The sequence below is a fragment of the Haliaeetus leucocephalus genome, unplaced genomic scaffold (genome assembly GCF_000737465.1).
Source record: "Haliaeetus leucocephalus isolate CR32 unplaced genomic scaffold, Haliaeetus_leucocephalus-4.0 Scaffold973, whole genome shotgun sequence".
Lineage (NCBI taxonomy): Eukaryota > Metazoa > Chordata > Aves > Accipitriformes > Accipitridae > Haliaeetus > Haliaeetus leucocephalus.
Genome location: NW_010973409.1, coordinates 3,408,372 through 3,421,032, shown reverse-complemented (window position 1 = coordinate 3,421,032; position 12,661 = coordinate 3,408,372).

Genomic DNA, 12,661 nt, shown 5'->3' with positions numbered 1-12,661 from the left:
CTCGGCGCGGCTCGGCTCCGGCTCGGCATCGGTGGTACCCTGCAGGAAGGCAGAAGGATGCCGAAAGCGTGTGGGGGGGGAGCTAATTTTGAAGGAAGAAAACTCCGGAGAGGTACAGGGCACTGCCAAGAGAGGTCTGGCATTGAAAAATTGGCATGTCGGAAAGCAAAGCAGCTTTATGTTGTACGCTAGAGCCTTCGTGGGCTGGGATGATAAAATTGTCTGGCACGGTATAAGGCTAGCTTTTGCCAGGACATCACTTATTTTAAACAATTGCATCTTTAAGAAGGAAATAAATGCTAAAAATTACAAGAAAATCCCTTGTTTCTTTGCTATCTCTGTATCTTCCCTTGTAATGGTTTAACTCAAAGGGCTTGGGATCTAAGAAAGAGAAAACAGAATTTTTCAGAGACTGTAAGCCTGCCCCTGAGGCACAGAGGAAAAGTGAATACAGAGTAGTGTTGAGAGAGGGCACCACAGGCATTGTAGTCAGAACAATTTTGTTCAGGCTCTCCCCGCCTATGTTTTATAGATGCGGCATGTATTTATACAGCAGGAGGATGAGCAGAACCTTGCACAGCATGCACCAGGCACGAGGGGTGGAAGAGCCACATCCAGAAGCACATTTGCTGTGGGTGCTCCTGAAGCTCATCTTCACGCATAGCGTCTTGAGAGCATTTTAAGAAGGAATGAGGTTTTCTCAGCTCTGCTGAGAAATCATCACCAGCTAGCGTTGCCAGACGTCAGGCAATCACTGTAGGTCTCTCCTTGGGTCCAATGTGGTTTAGAGTGCAATCACATGGTGAAGCTGAGCAGAACAAGTCCAGGAGTTTCCTCTCACTTTCTCAGAGGCAGGGTATACTCCGGAGCAAATGTGAACCAGCTGCTCGAGGTGTGTAGCTGTTCCCTTGTTTACAAACACTTACTTGGAGGGAGGGCGAAAGGGAGAAATTGGATTCAGGCCCTTCTTGAATGTGGGCTAAGAGCTGTAGCTATAACGGAACAAGAGGAGCATCGTTTGGGGCAAAAGTGAACCCAGGCACAGGACAATTTCACCTGCATCCTTCTGCCACTTCCCACTCCTGGCAGGTCCTGGAAGTGCCTGGAGGATGGTCTAAACTGTTGGGCTGGGGTGGGGAGGAGGCAGGGGTGTTGACACACAGGGAGGGAGGCTGGGGAGAGTGGCTCACCCCTGGAGCTGGTCATTCATTAAAGCTGCACATAGGGTACAATGAGTCAAGAAGCTATTCATTTAAGACTGGAGGTGGGAGTAAAGAATTTAGTACCTTACTTGTGGGCTTTCACCAAAGCCTAAGCAAAAATCTGAGAGAAAGCAATGTGTGTTTGCACAGTTTGCAGCCCAGCCACGGAAATCTGGCACAGCTCAGGTACCACAGGTTAGAAGTTTTCCAAAAAATCCTACTTCCATCCTCTCCCCTCCCGTCTCTAAAATCCATCAAGGTGATTCATAGGGCCCTATAGACTGTGGAGCACAGTTAGACCATCAGACAAAACACATTTGTTCTTCTGAGCAGAGCCTGTGTATGTGTGCCTGGATGCAAAGTATTGTGGGCTGGAGCTGCGAGCTGAGAAATGCCTTTATGAAACAGGGCAGAAGGAGACCACCATACAGGCAGAGAAGAACAGAGCTTTACACCTGGTGTAAAGGCTTTAACCCTTCCCAGACCAGAGGATGAGGTGGTGCAATTTAGAACAGCCATAACCTCCATCGGGCAGCTGTGGGTGGAGGTGCTTGTGAGTACCCCATACACCTTCCTCCCTCCTCCTTCCCAATCTTTCCACCCATGATGCAAGCGCATCCCATATGGCAGGAGCCAGGAGGGACTGACAGATTAAAATCTCACCCGTGAGCTGCTTCAAAACACCTTGATGCCACAAGGCCATTGAGAAGTATTAATAGTGAGAGCCAGACCCTTCCTCTTAGTCAGAGCTCTACACGAGGTAAGTTTGTCAGCTTCAGTCGGACTCTTGTTTTACTTATTATACTTTCCAAAAGTAAATTGGAGTTTTAATCTTAGAAATAAGTGATGGGAAAACCTTCCAGCCGTCAAAGCAAGGTTTGACTCAAAAGGGAAGAAAGAACCTGGTTGTTCATAGGCAGCCTCAGAAATCAAAGAAGCCAGAATCTCCACTTCCCCAGTCACCACCTTCGCCAGCGCCAGCGCTGCCTTGGCACCAGCCTCCTCTCCTGAAAATGTGGGTGGGTGGAGTTGTATTTGCAGGCTGGAGGGAGTTCCCAAGCTGACAGGCTGCCAGATTCAGGCTTTGTTAACTGTTGCTTTCGCTGTCTGCTGCTGAGATTATAACAGGAGCATTTTTAATAACCGGGGGGGGATTAAAAAGAGGCCATTAGATTAAGCAGCAACCCTGGGACAATTTGTAAGTCACAGTTAAGAGAGAGATATCTGGAAGATTTGCCAGGTTCAAAGGTCTTCATTATTAATGATCCAGTAGCTGACTTGATGGATTGTCTCTAGTCTGTGTCCCCTTATTCCTTCTACCTTCTCTCCTAAAGACAAATGCTGAAGACAAATCTCTAGATGGAGGGATAGACTTTGTAATAGATTATTTCTTATTACTTAGAAATTGGTTAATAATTTACTAATTCAATTTCAGTGTTTCATCCCCCACTTCAATTAATCTTTAGAATATAAAGTAAATGCTGTTCTTTGTTCTTCCAATGCTAATGAAGAAAGAAACTAATGAGGAGACCTGGCCTTGATACCTTTCTAAAGATGATTTAGCTGCATAGGAGCTAATTTTCTTTTTTTTTTCCTCCTTTTATTTACTTCTACTTCTTAAACACAAAATCCACCCATAAAACTGAAAGCCGTACAAGCTGGTTATGAGCCCAATTTTAAACATGTTACACAACTCTTACTCTAGTAAAATTCCATTTCTTGGCAGAGTGTTACAAAAATCATGCATACCTATACTCTTTCATTCTGTAGATAAATATTTTATACAGATACTTTACACACACTCAAATAAAACAAGATATAGGAACTTTTGTACAGTGATTCAAACTGCTGTCTACCACTCTAGAATGGTGCTTTAAGATTTAGCAGACGTAGAGAGTGATTTGTTTCTAACAAATTTTATCTGTGGTGCTGTGGCCGTAATGCATTTCAAAGAGATTTTTTTTTAATCGCATCTGTCAGGAATTGCACAAGTATGGTCAATCCAGCCTCCTGACATCTCTTCCAGCCCTGTTTCCTGTAATTCTATTACCTTTTGTTTCTTACTTTTCTTCGATTGTTTTTTCTTGCCCTATCCATCCCTCCTATCAGCACTCTGAGAAATATTTTCAGCCCTGCCTGTAGCACTGTACCCAGGATGCATGGGAGTCCAGGATTGATGGCTGCTTGTCTGCCAATGCACAGGTGCAAATTAGGAAACCAGTTCAGATTCCAGCCAACAGACTTTTGTTCTTGCAGCATGTTGTGTCATCAGTGGCAGGGGTTTGGACGTAAACACTTAGGGCACTAAATGACACGCTCTAGTGTTCAGATGCTTTTTGCCAAGTGTGATTTCACACCTTGAGGAGCACAAAAAAAATCTGTCAACAAAGCTCCAAACAGCAACATTTCTGTATTTTTACTTACCAGAGAGTCCTTTTTCTTAAAAGAAAAATTACAGTAGTAGCGTGTGGTCAAAGATGATAAGCTTACTTCATGTAATTGCCACTGATACAGGAAGAAAACAGCCTTTTCCCCCACACCTACAAGCTCGCTTAAGCCTGTCTCATTACAGAACAAGGGTAGTACATTAAGCCGTTTAATAGCAGGACCAGAATCCTGTCTGTGCAATGAAGGGGAGCGAAGAAGGTGCTGTTCAGCATCAGCTCTGCTATGAGAAATCCTACCAGTCAGGACAGGACGCCTCACAGCAGGCTGTTGGCATCCTTTTCCCCGTGAACGAGAGCACTGAGATCTGCGTCTAGCTGGAGTTTGCTTCTGAGGGCTGCGTAAGCGATCGCTGGCTGGAAGGCTATATCCAGGTCTGCTACAGGCCAGCACTCATGAGCTTTTTGTCTTTGTACAGGGGCAGGAAATTCCCTGTGCGTCTGATTCTCTACTTTGCCCTCCAGCACAAGAGAGGGCAGGGTTTGCTGTAAGAAGTTTACTTTACAGATTCCTAATTCTATTAAGCAAACACAACTACACACCACAGAGCAGACCCCCAAATATATTAGAATTGTGAATTTTCCCAGATCTTTGGCAGTAGGGGAGTGAGATTTTCCAAGTGACTGAGTAAATTGATGCCTCCAAAAGCATTGTAAACTGATCCATTGGGCTTGACTCTGACCTCCCTTTATTCCAGCGTAAATCTGGAGTAAGCCTGCTGAACTCAATAGAGTTATGCCAAGGCAAAATCAGAATCTTCCTCTTTGCTTTTTTCCTTTTACTGTGCTAACTAATCCCATAGCTGCAATGAAACTGAAAAATCTATATATACAAACTCCATTGGCCAGGCTATCTTATTGTGAAACCTACAGTATATCCCAACCTTATAAAAAATCATTCAAGTGTGACACTGTCCTCTCTCTTGCTTTTCTGATAAGCAGAGAGGAAGGGCTGCCAGTAGCACAGAAACTAGAAGACAGGAAAATAGCATTTCATAGCAGGGGAAAAAACATAACTGAATGGAGATCAAGGCAGCTAAATTAAAGAAACCCACAATACCTGGGTAACATGGCCACGACACAGCACACGGCTGCAGCGGAGACATTAAGGCAACTAAAGGATTCTCCCAATGGCAGTCTTGGAGTTGCAGAAAGCAGCAGCATCTCCACTAATGAGTTCTTTCCAAAAATCTGCTCCTATCCATTGCCTTGGTTTGAAACAAATTAAACTAGTGAAAAGAATCTTACTGACTTTATCAGTTGGTGCATTAGGCCTGACGAGTTTAAATAAAAGGTAAACTGGTGAAATAGTGTCATGATAAATGAACCGACAGTTTCCCAGACTGCAGGTGATGGTACTGCATTGTTTGTCCTGTGTGACACTGTATGTTTAGAAGGGTGAGTGTCATCTTTCTATGACATCAACAAGAAATAGATGGGCATCTTTTGAGGTTAGCAGATGTTTAAAACAATAATAATGGCAGAATTTAGAAGTGGCATTGGAAAGGTGTTAGTCCTGTCTCTGCTGTTTGAAAAATCTCCAAATTCCTTGCCAAAAAATTGCTAGAAAAAAAGGCAATATTCCATTTCATTATTAGCTGTTTTTAAAAAAAATTATGAATATGTCTTTCAGATCAGCCCACCCTGTAAAAACTGCCCGTAGTTTGTAGTTTCAGTACATAAATTCTGAGATTTGAAATGCAAATCTCATTTTTGAGGATACAGCAATTTGTGTGCAAATCTTCAAAGAGCAACTGAAAAGATTTTTGTCTGTCCTCCTGATTGTACCTGGTGGAGGAAGTACTCTTGACATCCATTGTTCAGTGTCCTTTTTTTTTTTGAAACCTCAGTTTTGCAAACAAATCCTTCCAGGGTGTGGTACGATTGCCACCCAAATTACCACAGAGCTGTGCAGTTTTACTGACACCTTGAACATCATATTCTGTATAGGAGGCATGTCCTTCTGATTTGCTTTAAGCATATGCACTTGACTGGATTCTTATCAGCCATGTGTCTCTGTCATACTAAATCAGGTTCTATAAAATTTTTGTTTTTACTTGGAGTATTGTTCAAAAAAAGAAGTTAAAACTCTCAAAACAGGAATTAGATTTCTGCTTTTATGTTATTGTGTCCTGTTCATGTTGTGGTAACGCCTAAAGCCCAGTCATGCTATAAGTTCATGTCCAGAGAGCTCCTATTTTTATCATGCCAACTGATGCAATAGGTAGTGGCTCTCAAAATACAGGCCACTGTGGACCAGTGAGGCTATAGAGCATTTGCTGTGTTACTGGTCTATTGAGAGAAAGCTGCTTCCATAGCCATTTGCAAGGCACTTCAAGGAGCAGGCTGTAAGCCTGGAAGAAGTAGGAGATAAGGAGAAGGAACTAATGCAGTGGCATTTGCCTGCAAAGTAGTCACCATACCACCTGGAAGGAAGGGTGAGAAGTCCATGTTGTATACTCAGAGGAGATGGGAGAAAAAAACTTGGCTGACTGGACCCACTGGCCAAAATTCAGGGAATCACTTGCAGGGTGTTAAGAAAAGCCAGAAACAAGGAAGGGTGTAAAGAAAAAAAAAGTGGAAAAGGTTAAAAAGAATCAGAGAATCATGGCCAGACAAATATGGAGAAAGACAGTGCTTCAGGCTATGGGGAGAGGGAAAGAAAAGAAAAAGCCAAAGGAGGAGAAAAGGTGCAATGAATTCTTCGAGAAAGGATCGCAAACACAGCATCAAAGCAAGGTCCTCCTGTTTCAGTTCTAACTCAAGGGAAATGTTGAATGAAAAGGTTGGCAGAGCAACTCTGTTACACCATGGATAAAGTTTCCCAAAGCATGTCTGTGCAACAAAAGAGGTGATTATATTATATAATGTTATATAATTTTACTGGTATCGTTCCTCATGTGAACACTCTAGAAGTGAGTCTTTTTCCAATTTTGACGTATATTGCTCTGGAAAGTTTAGTTGAACTGCAGATAGCATTTTTATGTTGGGACAGGAGTTCACAGGTAGGGTTATGCTTGTTTAACTACAACTATACAGTTGTATTGATGTGAAGGGTGAAATGTGCCTGTGTGGACAAAGCCTGAAATATCTAGCTGTCCTTCAGGCCATAGACATGACATTCTTTAGCTTAGCAAGAAGCCACATTTCAAAGACATCTTTTATGATTGTATGGGAACAGAGCAGAGCAACACAAGGTTATTTAACATAAAAAAGCCTTTTACAGGTATTCAGAAATGTTTAGGTTTCCTAAGCTTATACTTTCATGTAACCAATTGCTGAAGATGCTACGTGGAAGTTTTGTGATTGTGAATGTGAGAATGGATAACAAGAAAATATTATGTGTGAAATTTTAGTCCATGCTGTGAACACTTCTAGAACCTTTGGCATAATCTGAGAGTTACCATGGCCTATATCAGGAAGAAAAAAATAGACAATGGCATTTAAGAAGTCTTGAAATGCAGGGCTCTCTAATGCTGGAGATTTAAGAGCATACACCTTTTTGTTTTAACTATGGACTTTATGTGGGAAATGAAGAATGCTTTATCCCTCAATAAATATGAAAAGTATATGATTCAAGTGTTAAATATATGTAATGGTTAACAATCAGATGCATGTTCTATTCTTTGCTTCCATGTGCTGGTCAGACAAAAAAGAAGAAAAGAAGTGCTATACACTGGTTTCTCAAGAATGCAGCATCAGGGATCTGTAAAAGTCTGAGTGATTCTATTGCTTCCTTTTGAAGGGCTCTAATAATAAGGAGGCCTAGGGAGAAAAATTGCAGTTGAAGACCATTGAAGTCTTGAACTGTAGTCAAGCCACAGAGTGAAATTACTGAGCCCTGAACACCTCTCCTGATCCTTCTCTGTTGAGAAGAACCTTTGTTAGATGAGGAGGCAGAGGTTGAAAGACTCAATTGAAATCCTCACTAAATACATTTTCTGAGAAGTTAGGACATGTGGATTTTTTCCCCACATGGATTTACAAATCCACAGAATTGGAACAGAGGGGGAATCACTCATTTTTTTAGTAGAAAGAATAAACTAGAATAAGAATATTAGCAATTCAGCGTATGAGCAAGCAAAGCAGATTTTCTTGTACTAACCCATCTGAGCCAGAGTGACACATACTGTGACACTGAGAAATATTTGAAAGGGCAGAAAGAAAGGACTGTAGGTGTAAGTATTATTTATATGGTGAGAAACCCTTTTGTCTTGGATACTAGGAAAATTACTTTGTCCACTTATTACTGAGTTCTTAAATAGCCCATTCAGTAAAATTGACTGATATTTTATATGTCTTATTGCAGATCTGCATCTCCACAATGAGTGATTTTCCAGGGTACATCTTTGGAGTCTGTGGTCAACCTGTAACATTCTGGTGACTGTATGAAAAATACTGTCCTTTTCATCTGAATTTATCAAAGCACCCTACAAAGGCAGAGGCATAAATTGTGAGTGTACACTATTAATAAGCCATCCCCAGTGGTTCTCCTCTCTGACTATTCTGTTGCAAGTCAGAGACACTGTGAGGTTAAGCTTACACCAGAAAAAGATCTCTTGGGATAGCTGTGCAGGCAAGACAGTTGTACAGGCAAAACGCAACATCAGGAGATACAGTTTGTGCTGGCAAAATGGTCTTTTAGACTGACTTTTCCTGGGCTACACCTGGCATTATGCCAGCATAGGAATGTCACAACTTCATCACTTATTACTGTAGCAGAAATCTTCAACTACAGATTTGGTCCAGCAGTGGCCATTACCATTGGCCGTTCAGTGGTGCCAAATAAAAAGCAAACACAAGTTTAAATGTCAAGTTGGAATTTCCTGCAAGTTAGCAGGAGAAGAGTGGCAAAAATAGCACATTTGCTGCTGTTTGACCCATTGCCTCCAGGAGTCCTTTTGTCTGGGTCATGTTGGCCAACACCTTTCACCTCTCCCAGGGCTCTTGCCAACAGGAATGCCATTGCCCTGGGAGCTTTCCTAGGGCAGGACTGATTGATGATAGTCCATCTACTGCTTAATCTAGTATAATCACTCCATTTTCTGAGTTTCTTCAGGACCTGAGCACTGCTGCCAAGGAAAAGTGGTATGTAGAAATGGAGAGCTGATGATGATCAATAAAGCAGCACTTTCTGTAAACTGAAAAAAAGGCAGAAACAGGAAAACCATCTGAACTAGGGGAGCATGCAGGGCCAGAAGAGAAAAAGTCAAGGAGTCTGGAATACAGCAATCCAGGGAGCCTGTGTGCTGCAGAGACAAAGAAAAGCAGAGCCAGCTACTGCAAAGCCCGAAGGAAGCACAGAGACCACTGGGGAGGCAGCATTCTGCAGAAAAGCAGATCCATCAGGCACAAGAAGGAAGTGACAGGAAAGTCTAATGAGCGGCTAGGGGTGAAGTCTGTATGTGCACTTCTATTTACATTCTCAGTCTAACTCCTGATTAACATCATTCTCTTCTTTTACAGGGGGAAAATGAGGATCAGAAATATGGAGTGACTGCTAGAGACATAAATAGGGAAAGCATCGTGTATCTCTCAGTCCTGATTGCTGAGTACTAGCTACAGATAGGGCAAACTGAGAAAGCAGTGAATCATTGTATCTTCAAGGTAAAGCAATTTTAAGGCTCAATCTCATCACCTGGAAGCAAGGCAGAAAACTCTGGAAATATATCTCATGAAACTTCTTACGATGCTGTGAAACTCGATTGATCTAAGCATCTTCAGTTTTTCAGTTACCAAAATGAACCAGATCATACACCAGGAGAGGCATAAAAGAAGCATGGTAGAGGTAGAAGATATGTATATGTACATGCAGCTATACTTCTCTGCTTAAGCTCTTGGAATTAATTGCCAGCCACTCTTCAGGTCTGTGGGGATTCAGCCAGGACTTTAAGAAGGCCAAAACGTGTAACAGGTCTCAAGTCTTTCTGCCCACACGTCAGTCTCTCGGCAAGGCCTTCAGAGAGCTCCCAGGACTAGTCTCAAACAAAACCAAAACCAAGTAGCAAATAGCAGGGATCTGACAATGAGACCTAAACTTTTCCTTCCACAACTAAGTCCTCTTTGGCACTGGAATAAAAGGAGAGGAAACAAGCCTTTTTCTGCTTGTGGACCCCTTCATTCTTCTGTGAGGAATTGGAAAAGATATAACTCTAAGGACTAAGAGCTGTATTGTGTGAGAAAATTACAGCAAGGGAAGTTGGACTGCATCATTAAGTTATGGCAAGATAGTTGTGAGCAGGAAACCGAAGGGTAAGCCTGTAAATTCACTACACTTATGTCACAAAAATGAGTCATGTGTGTTTTCTCTGTTACATTTTCTCTCATTTGAATGCAGTTCCTTCCTCTTTTGGCCCAATTCAGAGCTTCTGCCTAGCTTTATTCAAAGCGCTGTGTCGTAAGACCTGAGCTTATTGTAGCTTTTCCTTGCTACCTCACCTTGTATCACAGGGTCACACAAAAAGGACAAAGTGTGTCATCACAGGACTGTGTGAGATATCAGCATGTTTCTGGCTTTGCTGCTGTCACTTGCAAGCGTGACATTACCAGCGAGGTGACATTAGGAGAGCCAAACAGATGATCATTTATTTTCTGCTCCCCACAAAAGGCCTGACGCAAAACTCACTGGAATTGGTGGAAATATGAGGGGCTTTGGCTCAGACCCAAACAGACCAGCCAGGAATAATGCTGAAAATGTATCTGGAGCTGAGATGGTACAAAGGGACTAATCCCAGTCACCTTCCTTTAGCAGGAGGCTCAGAGTGATTTGAATTGGCTAGCTTCTGTTGTGAATTAAGCCCAAAGCCCCAAAGGCAACTCGATTCTAGTCATCTAGCTTTGCAGCCTCCTCCAAACTTGATCCAGAGGGAAAAGTGACTAATCCTATTCAGTTGCTACACTGAGCTAGTGCCATCGATTAAAAAAGCTTGGGGCACAGTGGAAAATGAATAATCTGGGTCAGTTTTCCTCTGCAAGTCCTTTGCACAACTCAGCCAAAAAAAAACCCCAAAACCAAAACAACCCACACAAGTAAGGAGACAGTGAGAGGAAGCACTGATAAGAAGGAAACCTCGCCCAATAAAGTGCACAGAGAAAAGAAATAGAAGCAGATCAGTGAGGTTTTGTCAAAATTCACAAGATGGGAAGAGACTAGATTAGAGGAGCTAGTTCTCCTATTTGCTGGAAAAAGGACCATGTTGTACACTCTTTTCCAGTTCTTTGGTGTCCATGCAGGGCTGAGAGGACAATCACAGGTGGGAGCAAGGCAAGCTGCAAAAACATGTCTGGGCATAGAAGTCAGCTTCTTGGCTCCCTCTCTCTCCAGGGCCATGGGTATGGCATGGCTAGCACAGGAGAACAGCCCTTGCCTGGTCCTAGCCATGACCTAGGAAGTGAGTCGTAAAATGGGAGCTGCCACTGTAACAGCTACTCAAGCGATGACATTAGTAGGTGCTTTCAGCAAGTGCATTTTTGGGTAGGCTTGTAAGTAAATAACTGCTGCTGCTGGTTATCATATTATTACTTTGAACAGGGTTACTAAGGATTGTGTGCTGCAGAAAAGGTTAGTCTACAGATAACCCCCTAATAAGGTTATTAACATAATAAAGGAAAAGGGCATGTGTGATTTTGTAACAATCTTTACCTTTTCCTTGCCCCTTATTACAGAAGTGGAGGGCTTTCTTCTTAATATCTATCAGTTGTCTCATTTGACTTTGGTGCAGGTTTCCCATGATGACAGGAAACGGCTGGAGGCTGGTTTGTGGTGAAAGTGAAGATTTTCTGTTTTAAAAAAGTTGTTCCATAAGCAGTGAAATTTGTGAAGCTTGGTCACCTTGCTTTGTCTCCTCCCCTCTCCTGCATTTTTCACCTGGCCTGTACCACCATACTGCCAGCCCCATCCTCCACAGCCCCCCAGGTTAGTCTGGAGAATGCTGACAGAGCGACTGGTTGCTAAGTACATATGAGCAGAATTCTGCCCCCCTTTCGTCAATGAGGGGCATGAGATGATCAGATCACCCACCTTTACCTAAATGCCAGTTTTCATGAAATTTATTATGTGTCTTCAAGGCTGTTGTCAATGGTGGAGATGCCAAAGCTCCACAGTTACTGGAGGGAAGGATGACCATGGCTTCCCAAGTGTCACTCCCACAGGTCAAACTAGACAGGTGGGCTGTGCTAGCAAGCTGCTTTTGGAGGACAATTCACCAAGGAAGGCCCAATACATGGTACCATAGGTAATAAAGACGAAAGAGGAGGGTTAGCAAAAAAAAACCCACCCCAAAACCCAAACCCCCACCCAAAGACCAGGAAGCGTGACACTGCGGTGGAATTTCTCCTTTTGTCAGGCTGACTCTCACAGTGTCACTGGTGTAGCTATCTAACCCACTGCACGGCTCAACCACACAGGAGGCTGGGCAGCAAGTTTGTGGGGAGCGTAGGTAGTTTTGGGGTTGACCTAGGTGAAATGAGGTGCTGCCGAGACCTGTGCAGAAAATGGGGAAGGAGAAAGGGAGAGGATGAGGAGAGATGCCGAGGTCCAGGGAAACAGAGGAGGGGGTGACAAAGGGAAGGGCTGCCCCTGCCCGGGCGTGCCCTCCGGGGATGCCTCTGCCTCCGGGGTTACTGGATATAAATGGTGAAGGATCAGCGCCACCAGCAGATCCTCGTGGTGAGTCACCGAAGTGTGAAGCTGCTGTCCCGTGGAGGGGAGGCTCAGCATGCCCAGGCAGTCCTGCTTACAGCTGGCCCAAACGCCCCCTTCCTTCAGGTCCCAGGTGTCCCCAAAGAAGCCACAGGCATCCACTACCCGGCCCAACCTTTCGGGCTTTGTCCCCGCTCAAGCCTGCGCCCTTGCTAAGGGACGGGGTCCCACCGGAGAGGTTCGCCTCGGGGGCCAGCTTCACACCACCCCGTCCCACCGCCGGGCAGCCAGCCGGGTCCCGCGGGAGCCCGAGGGCAGCACCTGGGCAAGGCCGCTGGCCGCGGCGGGCTCGGCAAGGCTTCCCCCGCCTGCAC